An 11,618-nucleotide genomic window follows, 5' to 3' on the forward strand; every position below is an offset into this window, starting at 1 on the left:
AAACACATCCTGATTGAGTTTGTGGTCATTCATGCGTGAAAGGGTTAATCTGGAACTGCTGAAGTGAGTCAACTCACCAGCTGATGTCCTAGTGGACAGGGTGGATGTTGAATTGAAGCAACAGTGTGAGGGTGGTCCTCCACCTTAAGAAGGCAGTTTGAAAACTTGGTTTTGGGTCAGAGTTAGAATTCAGTTGTGGTCGGGGTCAGGTAAGCAGTCGTGGTGGTGAGAGTGAGAGACGAGGGGAGGCACATCAATGCAGGTCCTCATAAAGATACAAGGGTCATTGTGTGTGTGTGTGTGTGTGTGTGTGTGTGTGTGTGTGTGTGTGTGTGTGTGTGTGTGTGCGCGCGCACCAGTGATATAGACACAACAGATGGTCGTGGCGTGCTCATGGTGTCACTTGGTGGCTTCAGCTGTTCCTGTGCTTTTGTGATCACATGACAATGTCAGCAGCCAGGTGACACTGGAGTCATGTCACTCTCAAAATGAGCAAAAAAAACCCAAAACAAGTCGATCAGGAGAAGAAAGAACTGAACATGGACGAATGTATTTTTTCTCCTGTCTGTCCAGCTCCAAGCCAGCATGAAGGAGATGCTCTGAAACCATGACATCATCCACTATGATGGGAACAGTAGAACCCTCAGAACTCAGAGGTGCCTGAGAGAGCAAATGTAGGACCACTCAGAGCCCAGCACAGTTTTAGGAAGAACAAGAGCCTTTTTGAAACGATGCTGAAGGAGAGAAAGAACTGAGGTTTTGTTGAGGAGGAACATTTGACTCCCTCATCAAACTCCACTGAGCAGAAGTGAACCCCTGATTAAAGCTTTGGTGAGACAGCTGACAAATGACAGCAGACATGCAGAGAGCATCTCACTGGCTGCTGCTGATCACTGCTGCACTGACAAAGCCCAGCTGGGAGTCGTCTGATGTCTGACCTTCAGCTTCAGACCCTCCATGGCCACAGAGCTGAGGTGAGGTGGCACCACCTGGTCCATGGTCTGAGGGGACACGCCCGGTCCAGGGTCTGAGGGGACCCGCTGAGATCAATGACAGTGTTCTGTGTCACTGACATCAGTGAACACTCAGCATGTAAAAGACTTCAGGTCCTCTTTAGACTCCACCCATCTCCCACCGTGTTTACTCTGCAGAGGACAATGGCTTCACCTTCCGATTCTCTCCTGAAATATGATCGTAAATTTAAGATTGATAGGAAATCAGGAAGCAGATCTTCCCAGGTGTCTGTGGACTCGACCGAAGAGAACCTCAACTTCATCTTTCCTCCCAAGGAATGGATGGACGGAGGGCAGCTGCTGGTGCAGCAAGTGTCCGCTGACCCCAGCACGGAGGCAGAGGTGGTGAACCTCCAGGAACGACTGGACAGGAAGCTGAAGGAAGGGGAGGCCTCTCAAACAGGCATCTGCCCTGTCCGCAGGGAGCTGTACAGCCAGCTGTTTGATGAGCTGATCAGGCAGGTGACCATCAGCTGTGTTGAGAGGGGTCTCTTGCTGGCACGGGTCAGAGAGGAGAACAAGAAAACCGTGGACTCCTACCAGAAGCTGCACAAGAGCTTGGTGAGCTTTGGAGTCAGGAGACAACTGCAGGCTCACCAAGAAAACACTGACCTGGAGAAAAGAATCTCTGAGCTCCGGAAGGAGAAACAGGACCTGACAGAGCAACTAAAGACACTCAGAGCTCAGTCCTCTGAAAATGAGAAGAGGGAAAATGAAAGACGTCTGGGAGAAGCAGAGAGGCGTGCAAAGGAGATTCAGCTCCTGAAGGAGTCCAATGAGCAGATCAAGGCCCAACTGTTCAAGATCATTCTTCCAAAGAAGTCACTCTGACAAATCGATGATGTCACAGAGCGTCAAAGAGCTCCCAAGAACCAGAGCTGTGCTCCATATTTGATGTTGAAATTCACATGAAATAAGGAGGCGCTGGAGACGCTGTAACGTCAGAATCAGACACCTGGTGAGGGTCTCTACCTGCTGGTCCAGCTGTCAACCTGATACACAACAAGGGGATTTCCCAAGAAGTCGGTGTGTTCCTTTAAGTATGTTCCTGGGGCCCTGCTGCTCCCCCAGGGGGTCGCACCCACATATGGGTGGGGTTTGCTAACCTCGGCCCATCCTCGGGCGGGCTGGGCCCTGGCACAGTGTCCTGGACTGTCGCCACTCCGGACAAAGGGAGGATGCTGGGGGACGTCTGAGGGATGGGGGCTGACCTCCTTGATACTGATCGAACTGGGGCCCTGACCACGGGCTGCTGGCTGGGGGTTCCGCTGTGCACTGGGGGCCTGAGCCCTCCCTGCCCTCGCACAGCACGGTGGTGGGCCCTCTGCCCGGATCTCCAGACAGTGCCCCTTGGTGCTCCAATCTGACACCTGGATCAGAGAGGCTAGACTCCCTGTCGGCTGGTTGCAATGGTGACGGGGTGGTCAGCGGGGCCAGTCTGGAAGTTGGCCCCCTGCATGTCTGGCCCATTCCTCAGCCCCTCTCATTGCCTCTCTGTCCCATCACATCACATCTTATGTGTCACTAGGCCTTGAGGGGCTGGACCCCCTCATTTTAATCACATCGTAGACATTTAGGCTTTGGGGGAGTGCATGAGGATGTACTGGGAGACTGCTGTCTGCAACCGGCGGGGCTCCCATGCCCTGGGTGCCTCCGCCAATTTTAACTACATTCTAGTCATCCACATCATCACATCTACATTCCCATGCACGACACGCACCCTGCACACATGTTGGGATGGGGGGGGGGGGGCAGCTGGGACAGGGAGTGGGTCCAGTGCTGCCTCCTTTGCTAACTGCACCATTGCAGGCCTGGGGGCCAGGCCGGGGCTCTTTTGGGGGGGGGGGGGTGTTGGTCCTCTTCCCGGCGTGGTGGTTGGGCTGGGGTTGGTCACGGGCCCTGCTGTTGTGCAGTGGATCGCTCGCTGGCAGTTTCACTAAGTCTGAGGTGCCCTGGACCGTATCAGCATCTATGGACTACTCACCCCCTGTATGGAGGAAGATGAGAGTATGATTGTTTTGTCCGGGGGTGGCGGTCCTGGGCGTGCGTCCCTTCGACTCACCCCGGCGGGTGGGCTGGGCCTCTCGGGGGAGTGGAGGGTCCCGGCTGGGTGGCTGGTGGTGCCCTATAGCCTGAAGCCCGCCTGCTCTGGGGGGAGGGGGAGAGCAGGGGATGAGTAGAGGGGATGGGGATCGTGGGTTGGGGGGGGGGGGTAGCTCTGTTCGGGGGCGGTGGGCCGGGTCGTTGTGGTGGGCTGTGGCTGCCCCGCCTGGGTGTGGGGTGTGGGTGGGTGTCAGCCTTGCCGCTGGCGGACCTCTTGGGGGGCTCTGGTCGGATCTCGGGCCAGAGGGGCCCTGTGCCCCTGGGCTCTGCTCATGCTGTGAGCATGCTGCTTTGTCTCCCCCCTCCCCCTTGTCTTCCCTATCCTGTCCTTGTTCTCTCTTCCTATCCACTCCTGAGCCTCAGTCCGGTCGCTTCATCAATGAACCAGTACCATTCCTAATAAAGTTAAACACAAATGGCAATAGGAGGAGTTTATCAGATTCCTCCTATGCAGGATAAAACTGCTTCAGTACAACAAGGCACCAGGAACATTGATGCTGCTTGCCCCAGCTGCTGAACAGGACAGGTTTAAAAAAATAAATAAATCAATAAATAATTCTGCACTAAGGAGGGGTAGATTTTTCATGTTTGTTTCAATCCAATTAAAAGACCGTCTGCCAATCACTGAAATGTCTTTTGTTGTTTACCTGGATTGCTCTGACACCTGCAACCTTGACTCTTCCCTGCCAAGGGCTCTGGTGCCTGTACGTTGAAGAATCCTGACTCTATGCTGCATCACGTCGTCCCACATTCACCATTGAATGCTTTTATTCTTTTTGCCACAGGATTCAGGCATTTTGTGATTAGAAAACTCTTTAAATGCTTGTTTTTAATATCTGCTTCCTGCTTTTTCTCTGTACTATATAGCAAGAATGTCCTCATTTCTTTTTCCTAGATACAGCAAGGTTAACACCATCTTTTTCTGGTGTTTGTTTTTGAAGGGAGGCACCACTACGTTATTTGCCAATGCCGTTCGTACGGTTTCTTTCTTCTTCTCTTATTTTGAAAGTGTTTCTCCTGCTGTCAGAAGCAGATTCGTCTCTTAGGCGCTAACTCCTCTCCAGCTAAGATGTGTTTCTGCTGGGTGTTTGGTGATCTGATGCCTCACCTTGACATAATTCACATGGTTTACACCTTAAAGCAATGATTAACAACGGTTTCATTATTAAACGCACGGCTACAAAAACAACCTTCTCACTTCCATCCATTGTCTTCCGCTCATTCTTGTTAAGGGTCGCGGGGGGTGGAGCCTATCCCAGCGGCAACGGGTGAGAGGGAGGGTTCACCCTGGACAGGTCACCAGTCCATGGCAGGGCCAACACATAGAGACAGACAACCATTCACACCTACGGTTAATTTAGAGAATCAATCAGCCTCGTCCCCTTTTGATGTCTTTGGACTGTGGGAGGAAGCTGGAGTACCAGAGAGAACCCACACAGAAACAGGGAGAACATGGAGACTCACACAGAAAGATCCTGTGCCCAATCCGGGACTCAAACTCAGAGCCTTCTTGCTGTGAGGCCACAGTGCTGACCACTGCACCACCGTGCAGCCGATCTTCTAACTTGAGAGGGAAAAATAGCTTCTCACCTTTGTCCAGGTAGTTCAAGTCAACTCTGTAAGCTAATAGTGATTCCCGCCGAGCGCAGCGATGTGCAAGAAGATGAGGCAGAACGTCTCACCAGGCACCCTGGAACCTCCTGTACTGATGGAGAAAAAAACGGGACCTTTGTAGTCGTTCAGAAGATGAGGAGATCCTGGTTCATGGAGTTGCATTGAGGTTTTAAACCTTTGGCTGCAAGAAGAACCACAACGTGGCATCCATCAAGGATGAAGCCACCCTCATGGGTGGTGGTTTAAAATGACATTAAACTGCTCAGATAATGTTGGACATCAGTTCTGTGGTCCACATGGAAAATCCTGTGAGCCTCAAGTGTTTCTGTGTTCAGAACAAAATACCAGCCTAACACAGCAGTGGAGAGTTCAGAGAACAAATGGACTGCATTCACACTGCAGAGCTGAAAACGTATTCACTGCCAAGCATCAATGCGGTGGCAGCATTCACCCATGCAGTCACTGAATCACAAAGGTTTCTCTCTGTTTTGATCATTTAGAAATCGTCATTGTTGACGCTCCAGTTTTTGCTTCTCTAAAAGAAAAACCAGCGTCACAAATGGGATTCATGTTGTAGCCTGACTGTTGCTGTTTGCCTGAAGGTTTTCTTCTCTGCTTCCTCTTCATCAACTGTTCCTGTTTGCACATCCGTTCATTTTTCTACAAAAGGGAAACTCACCATGAAGTTCCATCCTCCTACAGGCTGCTAGCATGGATGCTGTCCACAGGAATGTCACATTTTTGCCAACAATCAGTGTTTAGTTCGTTTTGTTGTCATTAGTACATTTCTTTTCAACTGACTATACAAAACTGTGTCATTGCAGCTCCAGAAACTCCATGCTGTTGGCTACAAACCAATACGTCTTCTTGGAAAGAAGAAGAAGGAGCAAACCAAGTGTGAGATCCTGACCCCTCGCTGCAGACGTGCTGCCTTTGCCAAGACTGCCTGCAAAAAATAGGCTCATTTTATGAGTACCTTAGTGTGTATAGATGTGTGTGTGTGTGTGTGTGTGTATCCACAATATCCACCCATGTATGTCAGTCCCAGTTTAATAATCTCATGTATGTGGCACCATTCACATGTAAATGATGTCTAGAATCCATTGGAGTGTCCAGTTAAAGGACTCAGCTCAGGCTTTCAGGGCAAATGTCCATTCACTCACATCAGAAACACCAGGACATGAAAGCGTCCATCACAAACCTGGGGGTAAAGATGGACCCTGACCTCAACTTGGCAGCCAGATCGCTTCTGTCATTAAATCCAGTTTCTACCACTGGAGGCAGCTAAAATAAAACCGGTTCTCTCTAGGCAGCATTTGGAGAGAACGGAAGCTCAGAGGGGATCGTGCCTTTGCTGTTGCAGCCCCAAACTCTCAGCAGTAACGACTTCCTTTCTTTCTTTACTGAAAAGATTGTGAATATTAGAACGAAGATTGCCAGTAATGGAGGACAGACTACAGTCCCCATAGAAGCACCTCCCAGACTTGGTGCATACTTGGACAGCTTCGCCCCCATTGACCTGTCAGAATTAACTTCTGCAGTCGGTTCCTCCAAGTCAGCCACTTGTCTGCTGGATCCCATCCCAACAAGCCTCCTTAAGGATGCCTTCCCTCTAGTCAACACTTCTATATTAAATCAAATTAATCTTTCCTTAGTCACAGGTTATGTGCCACAGGCCTTTAAGGTGGCTGTCATCAACCCTTTACTTAAAAAACCTTCTCTTGACCCAGATGTGTTAGCCAACTATAGACCGATATCCAACCTCCCCTACATCTCCAAGATCCTTGAGAAGGTTGTCCTGGAGCAGTTACATGAACATCTGCACAGCAACGAGCTCTTTGAAGCCTTCCAGTCTGGATTCAGGGAACACCATAGCACTGAAACAGCACTGGTCAGAGTCTCGAATGATCTTCTTATAGCTTCAGACAGAGGTCTTGTCTCTGTGCTTGTCCTTTTGGACCTCAGTGCTGCATTTGACACCATCGACCACAGCATCCTGCTACAGAGACTAGACCATGACATTGGGATTAAAGGAACTGCCCTAAAATGGTTTAAGTCCTACTTATCTGACAGGTTTCAGTTTGTTAATGTTAATAATGACCATTCGGAGTATAGCAGAGTTACATATGGTGTACCACAGGGTTCAGTTTTAGGACCGATTCTCTTCACTCTTTACATGCTCCCATTAGGTGACATAATCCGGAAGCACTCGATCAACTTCCACTGTTATGCAGATGACACACAACTTTACTTGTCGATGGAGCCAGACGACACAAGCCAGTTTACTCATCTGCAAGACTGCCTGAAAGACATTAAATCCTGGATGTCTTCTAACTTCTTAATGCTCAATTCAGATAAAACTGAGGTAATCATTTTTGGACCTAAACACCACAGGGACACACTCTTGAATCGGATCTCTACTCTAGATGGCATCACCCTAACTTCGAGTACAACTGCAAGGAACCTTGGGGTCATTTTTGACCAGGACCTTTCCTTCAGCTCCCACATAAAGCATGTGACTAGGACCGCCTTCTTCCATCTGCGAAGTATCGCTAAGATTAGGAATATCCTTTCCCAGAGTGATGCTGAAAAACTGGTGCATGCATTTATCACTTCTCGGCTGGACTTCTGCAACTCTCTCTTGTCAGGATGTCCTAAATACTCTCTAAAGAGTCTCCAGCTGGTCCAGAACGCTGCAGCGAGGGTTTTGACGGGAGTTAAGAAGAGAGAACACATCTCTCCCACTTTAGCTTCTCTCCACTGGCTTCCTGTAGGATCTAGAATCGACTTCAAAGTCCTTCTGCTGACTTATAAGGCTCTCAATGATAAAGCTCCATCCTATTTGAAAGAGCTCATTAGTCCCTACTGTCCGACCAGAGCACTCCGCTCCCAGAATGCAGGTCTTTTAGTGACTCCCAGTATCAATACAAACAGACTGGGAGGTAGAGCTTTTAGTTACCGGGCTCCTTTACTGTGGAACCAGCATCTCTCCATGGGTCAGAGAGGCAGACACTTTAACTACGTTTAAGTCCAGGCTTAAGACCTTCCTCTATGACAGAGCCTTCAGTTAGGACTGGTTCAGGTAGCTCTGAACCATTGATAGCTATGCTGCTATAGGCTTAGACTGCTGGGGGACACATCAGGTTACATGGAGCCCTTCCCTCCTCTCCTCTCCTCTCCCCCTCTCTCCTCCTCTCCTCCCTGCACATTTTTGGAACTGTCATTACCATTACTTGTTGCACTTTGTAGTTTGGCCTTGGTGTCTCGCAGTCTCTCTGTGTTTCCACAGATCCACCAGAGCCCCAACCGCCGCCTGCATCGCCCCCCCCCCCCTTATTCCCTACTGTTACACCGGCCTGCGCTCCCCTTCCATGAACAAGTCTGCCATCCAGTCCCCCATCAAGCTGGCTTGCTCTCCCTGCCTCCCCTACCAGAAGCTTCCTTCTTCAGCTGTTATTAACATTTCCGTGTTTCCCACATTTTGTATTGTAAACTGTTTTCTTGTATGTAGCAACATCTACTGCACGTCTGTCCGTCCTGGGTGAGGGATCCCTCCTCTGTTGCTCACCCTGAGGTTTCTCAGATTTTTCCCTGTTAAAAGGGTTTTCTATGGAGTTTTTCCTCAGTCGATGTGAGGGTCTAAGGGCAGAGGATGTTGTTATGATGCCATGTGTAGCCCTTTGAGACAAACTGTTTGTGAAAACGGGCTATACAAATAAAATTGCCTTGCCTTGCCTTGCCTTGCCCAAACTCTGGAATAAGCTGACTCAGCATATCAGACAGGCCTGTTCTCTGTCTGTTCTTCAATCCCATCTAAAGACCCACCTCTTCTCCTTGGCTTTTAACACTCAGGAGGAGGTTGACTACCTTTTAGTTTATGGATTCTATTTGCTTTTATTTGATTGTACAGTGTTTTCTCTCTCTTTATTTTTATCTCATCGATTTGACTTTTTGTTTGATCTTCTTTCATTCTGTTTCATCCTACTGACTTCATTGTTTTATTGTGCTTCCGTTGTGTTACTTCATGTATTTTTATCTGGCTGTACTGCACTTTGGAACCCTTGTGTTTGTTTCAGTCGTGCTGCTTCAATCAAATGGATTGGATTTGAACAGGGAAGACAACTGATTAGATGAGGAATTTCCAGCTGCTCATCATAATATGAGCCCAGCTGATGTCACATCCCATCAGCTTCCCATCTTTGCTGTCACAGCTGCTGATGTTGTCCTACATGACAACAACATTTATTACCTGGTGCTTGTTGTGAGCCCCAATTATTCCATCATTTCCTTGAACTTTGAGACGATGGAGTCCAACCCTCCTGATAAAGTCTGCTGAATATTTCATCAGGTCTTTCTCACCATCACACGTAGCATCATAGAATGGGATTCACCAGGATGGCTGCTTGTGGATGTGGCACCTTGAGAGTTTCATCACTGGAACGACTGGTTAATATGTAGAAATTGTTAGTTCTCACTGATCAAGTTGGAACCTGATCAGATGTGTAGATTTTTCTAAGAGTAGAAACGTGAGCCAACACTGGAGTCAGTAACAGTTGGTACAATGATGAAGGAGAACTGTGCTCTTTCATGTCAATGCCAAACAGTCAGCAGGACACTGTAGGGAATCGAACCCCATCCCAGTAAACCAGGAGCACCATGACCAGTGTCTGTTTTTGCTTTTTGACACCACATGGAAGGGAAAGCAAAACCTGCAGTCGCAACAGCATCTGAGTGGTAGTGTGTTCTATTATGATGGAGGTGGAAGAAATGTTGGTCAGTGAGGATCATCTTAGAATCAGAGTTGGAGGTTGGAGTTTGGGGAGAGCAACATGTTTGATTGAAATGCTGTTGGACTGCAGGAAACGAAACCTAGAGAACAGAAATAGAGAGAGGAAAGGGAGAAGCTGCAGGAGGAGAGAGAAGGAGAAGCTGGAAGAGGGGGAGTGGGAAGAGGTGGATGAGAAGGAAGAATGGGAGGAGGAGGAGAAAGGAGATGATGAACAGGAGGAGGAGGAAGAATGGGAGGATTAGGAGCTGGAGGAAGAAGGGGAAAAGGAGGATGGGGCGTAGTGAGGAGACGAGAGAAGGAGAGGAGCTGAAAGTGATGAAGAGGGAGGGGAAAAGGGGGGCTGAGTTGAGCAGGAGGAGGAAGAGTCAGAGGAAAGGGAGAAGGAGGAGGAAGGGGAGAAAAGAGGATGAGTTGAGTAGTGGGGAGGACAGAGGAGAATATTAGTGGAGCAGAAGAGGTAGAGAAGGAGGTCAGAGGAGGAGGAGGAAATAGGAAGCAGGGGAAGTGGGATGGGGAGGAAGATTAGGAGGAGAAAAAAGTGGAGGACAATTGGAGGAGGTGGAAGAATGGGAGGAGGATAAAATAGATGAAGAGTGTAAGGAGTTGGAGGGACATAATGAGGAAGAATGGGTGGAGGAGAAAGAAGGATGATAAACTGGAGGAGGGGGTGGAAGAAGGGCAGGAGGGAGAGGATGAGGACAGAAGAATGGGGAGGAGGAGAAACAGAATGAAGAGTGGGAGGAGGGGGAAGTGGAAGGAGAGCAGTGGACAGGTATTGAGCAGGAGGGTGGGAAGAAGAGAGAGAGGGAAGAGGAGGAGATGAGAGGAGCAGAAGAGTCAGGAAAGGGAAAGATGGGAGGAGGTGGAAGAAAGGAAGCAGGGGGAATGGGATGAGGAGGAAGATTGGGAGGAGAACAAGGAGGATAAGTGGGTAGGTGGTGGAAGAATGGGAGGAGGAAAAAAATAGATGAAGAGTAGGAGGAGGTGGAGGGGTAGGACGAGGGAGAACAGGTGATGGAGAAAGGATAATGAATGGGAGGTGGGGATGAAAGAATGGTAGGAGGGAGATGAAGTGGATGAGTGGGAGGAGTGGAAAATAGACAAGGAGTGGGAGGAAGAATAATAATAATGGTAATAATCCATGAACGACTATGGAGACATTTAGACAAATACAACAGGAATTCTAATGATGACATTAATAATAATAATAATAATAATAATAATAATAATAATAATAATAATAACAATAATAACAATAATAATAATTATAATAATAACAAGAATAATAGTAATAATAATAGTAATAATAATAACAATAATAGTAATCATAATAATAACAATATTATTACTATTATTATTATTAATAATAATAGTAGTAATAATAATAGTAATAGCAATAATAATAACAACAACAATATCAATAATAATAATAGCAATATTATTAATAATAACAATAATAATAATAACAATATTATTACTATTATTATTATTATTAATAATAATAATAGTAATAATAATGTGATCAAATGTCAGTTAAACTGGGAACATCAGTCTTGCCTGCACCAGACAATGTGAGTAATGATCAGTGGTTCAAGACTGGAAATCCTAAGAAAGAAAAGTCTTGATTGGTGGAGAACGGAGATCCTGTTTTTATTGACTTGGTAGAGAATCAACACATCTAAAGAACAACATCAACCAGAGATGTCTTTGGTCCTGTGGACCGACCCAGAGTCCAAGTCAAGTTGATCCACTTCCTGTTCTGATCATGTGATTCTGAGAGGAACCAAACCCCAGTTTCTCCACTTGCTGACAGCAACATGTCCTGGAACGTCTGACCAAGAACTCATTTGCTGCTTCAAAGCCCATCTTTTCCTTCAAGTAGGAATTTCCAAACTCAATCCTAGTTTTTCCACTCACTTTGATGCAGACATGACAAACCAGGCTCAACAGCTCATCAAACCCTTCTTCAGAAACACAGCACATCAAGAGGAGCATCTTTGTTCAGAACCAAAAATCCTCTCAGAAAATGGATTCCTTTCTACCTGCACAACACCAGATGAAATCTATTGTTTCTTCCACGGCTCCTTTCTCTTTCCTCT

The 11,618-nt window shown here is 47.6% G+C and overlaps 1 pseudogene; it reads left to right on the forward strand.

Annotated features, from left to right (window-relative positions):
• The first annotated feature begins 914 nt into the window (after positions 1 to 914).
• On the forward strand, positions 915 to 5,759 carry LOC147268785 (axonemal dynein light intermediate polypeptide 1 pseudogene; annotated as a pseudogene).
• The last annotated feature ends 5,859 nt before the right edge of the window (positions 5,760 to 11,618 follow it).

Source organism: Aulostomus chinensis, chromosome 2 (assembly GCF_037954235.1).
Source record: "Aulostomus chinensis isolate RoL2024-O1b breed Wild chromosome 2, RoL_Achi_v1.0, whole genome shotgun sequence".
NCBI lineage: Eukaryota > Metazoa > Chordata > Actinopteri > Syngnathiformes > Aulostomidae > Aulostomus > Aulostomus chinensis.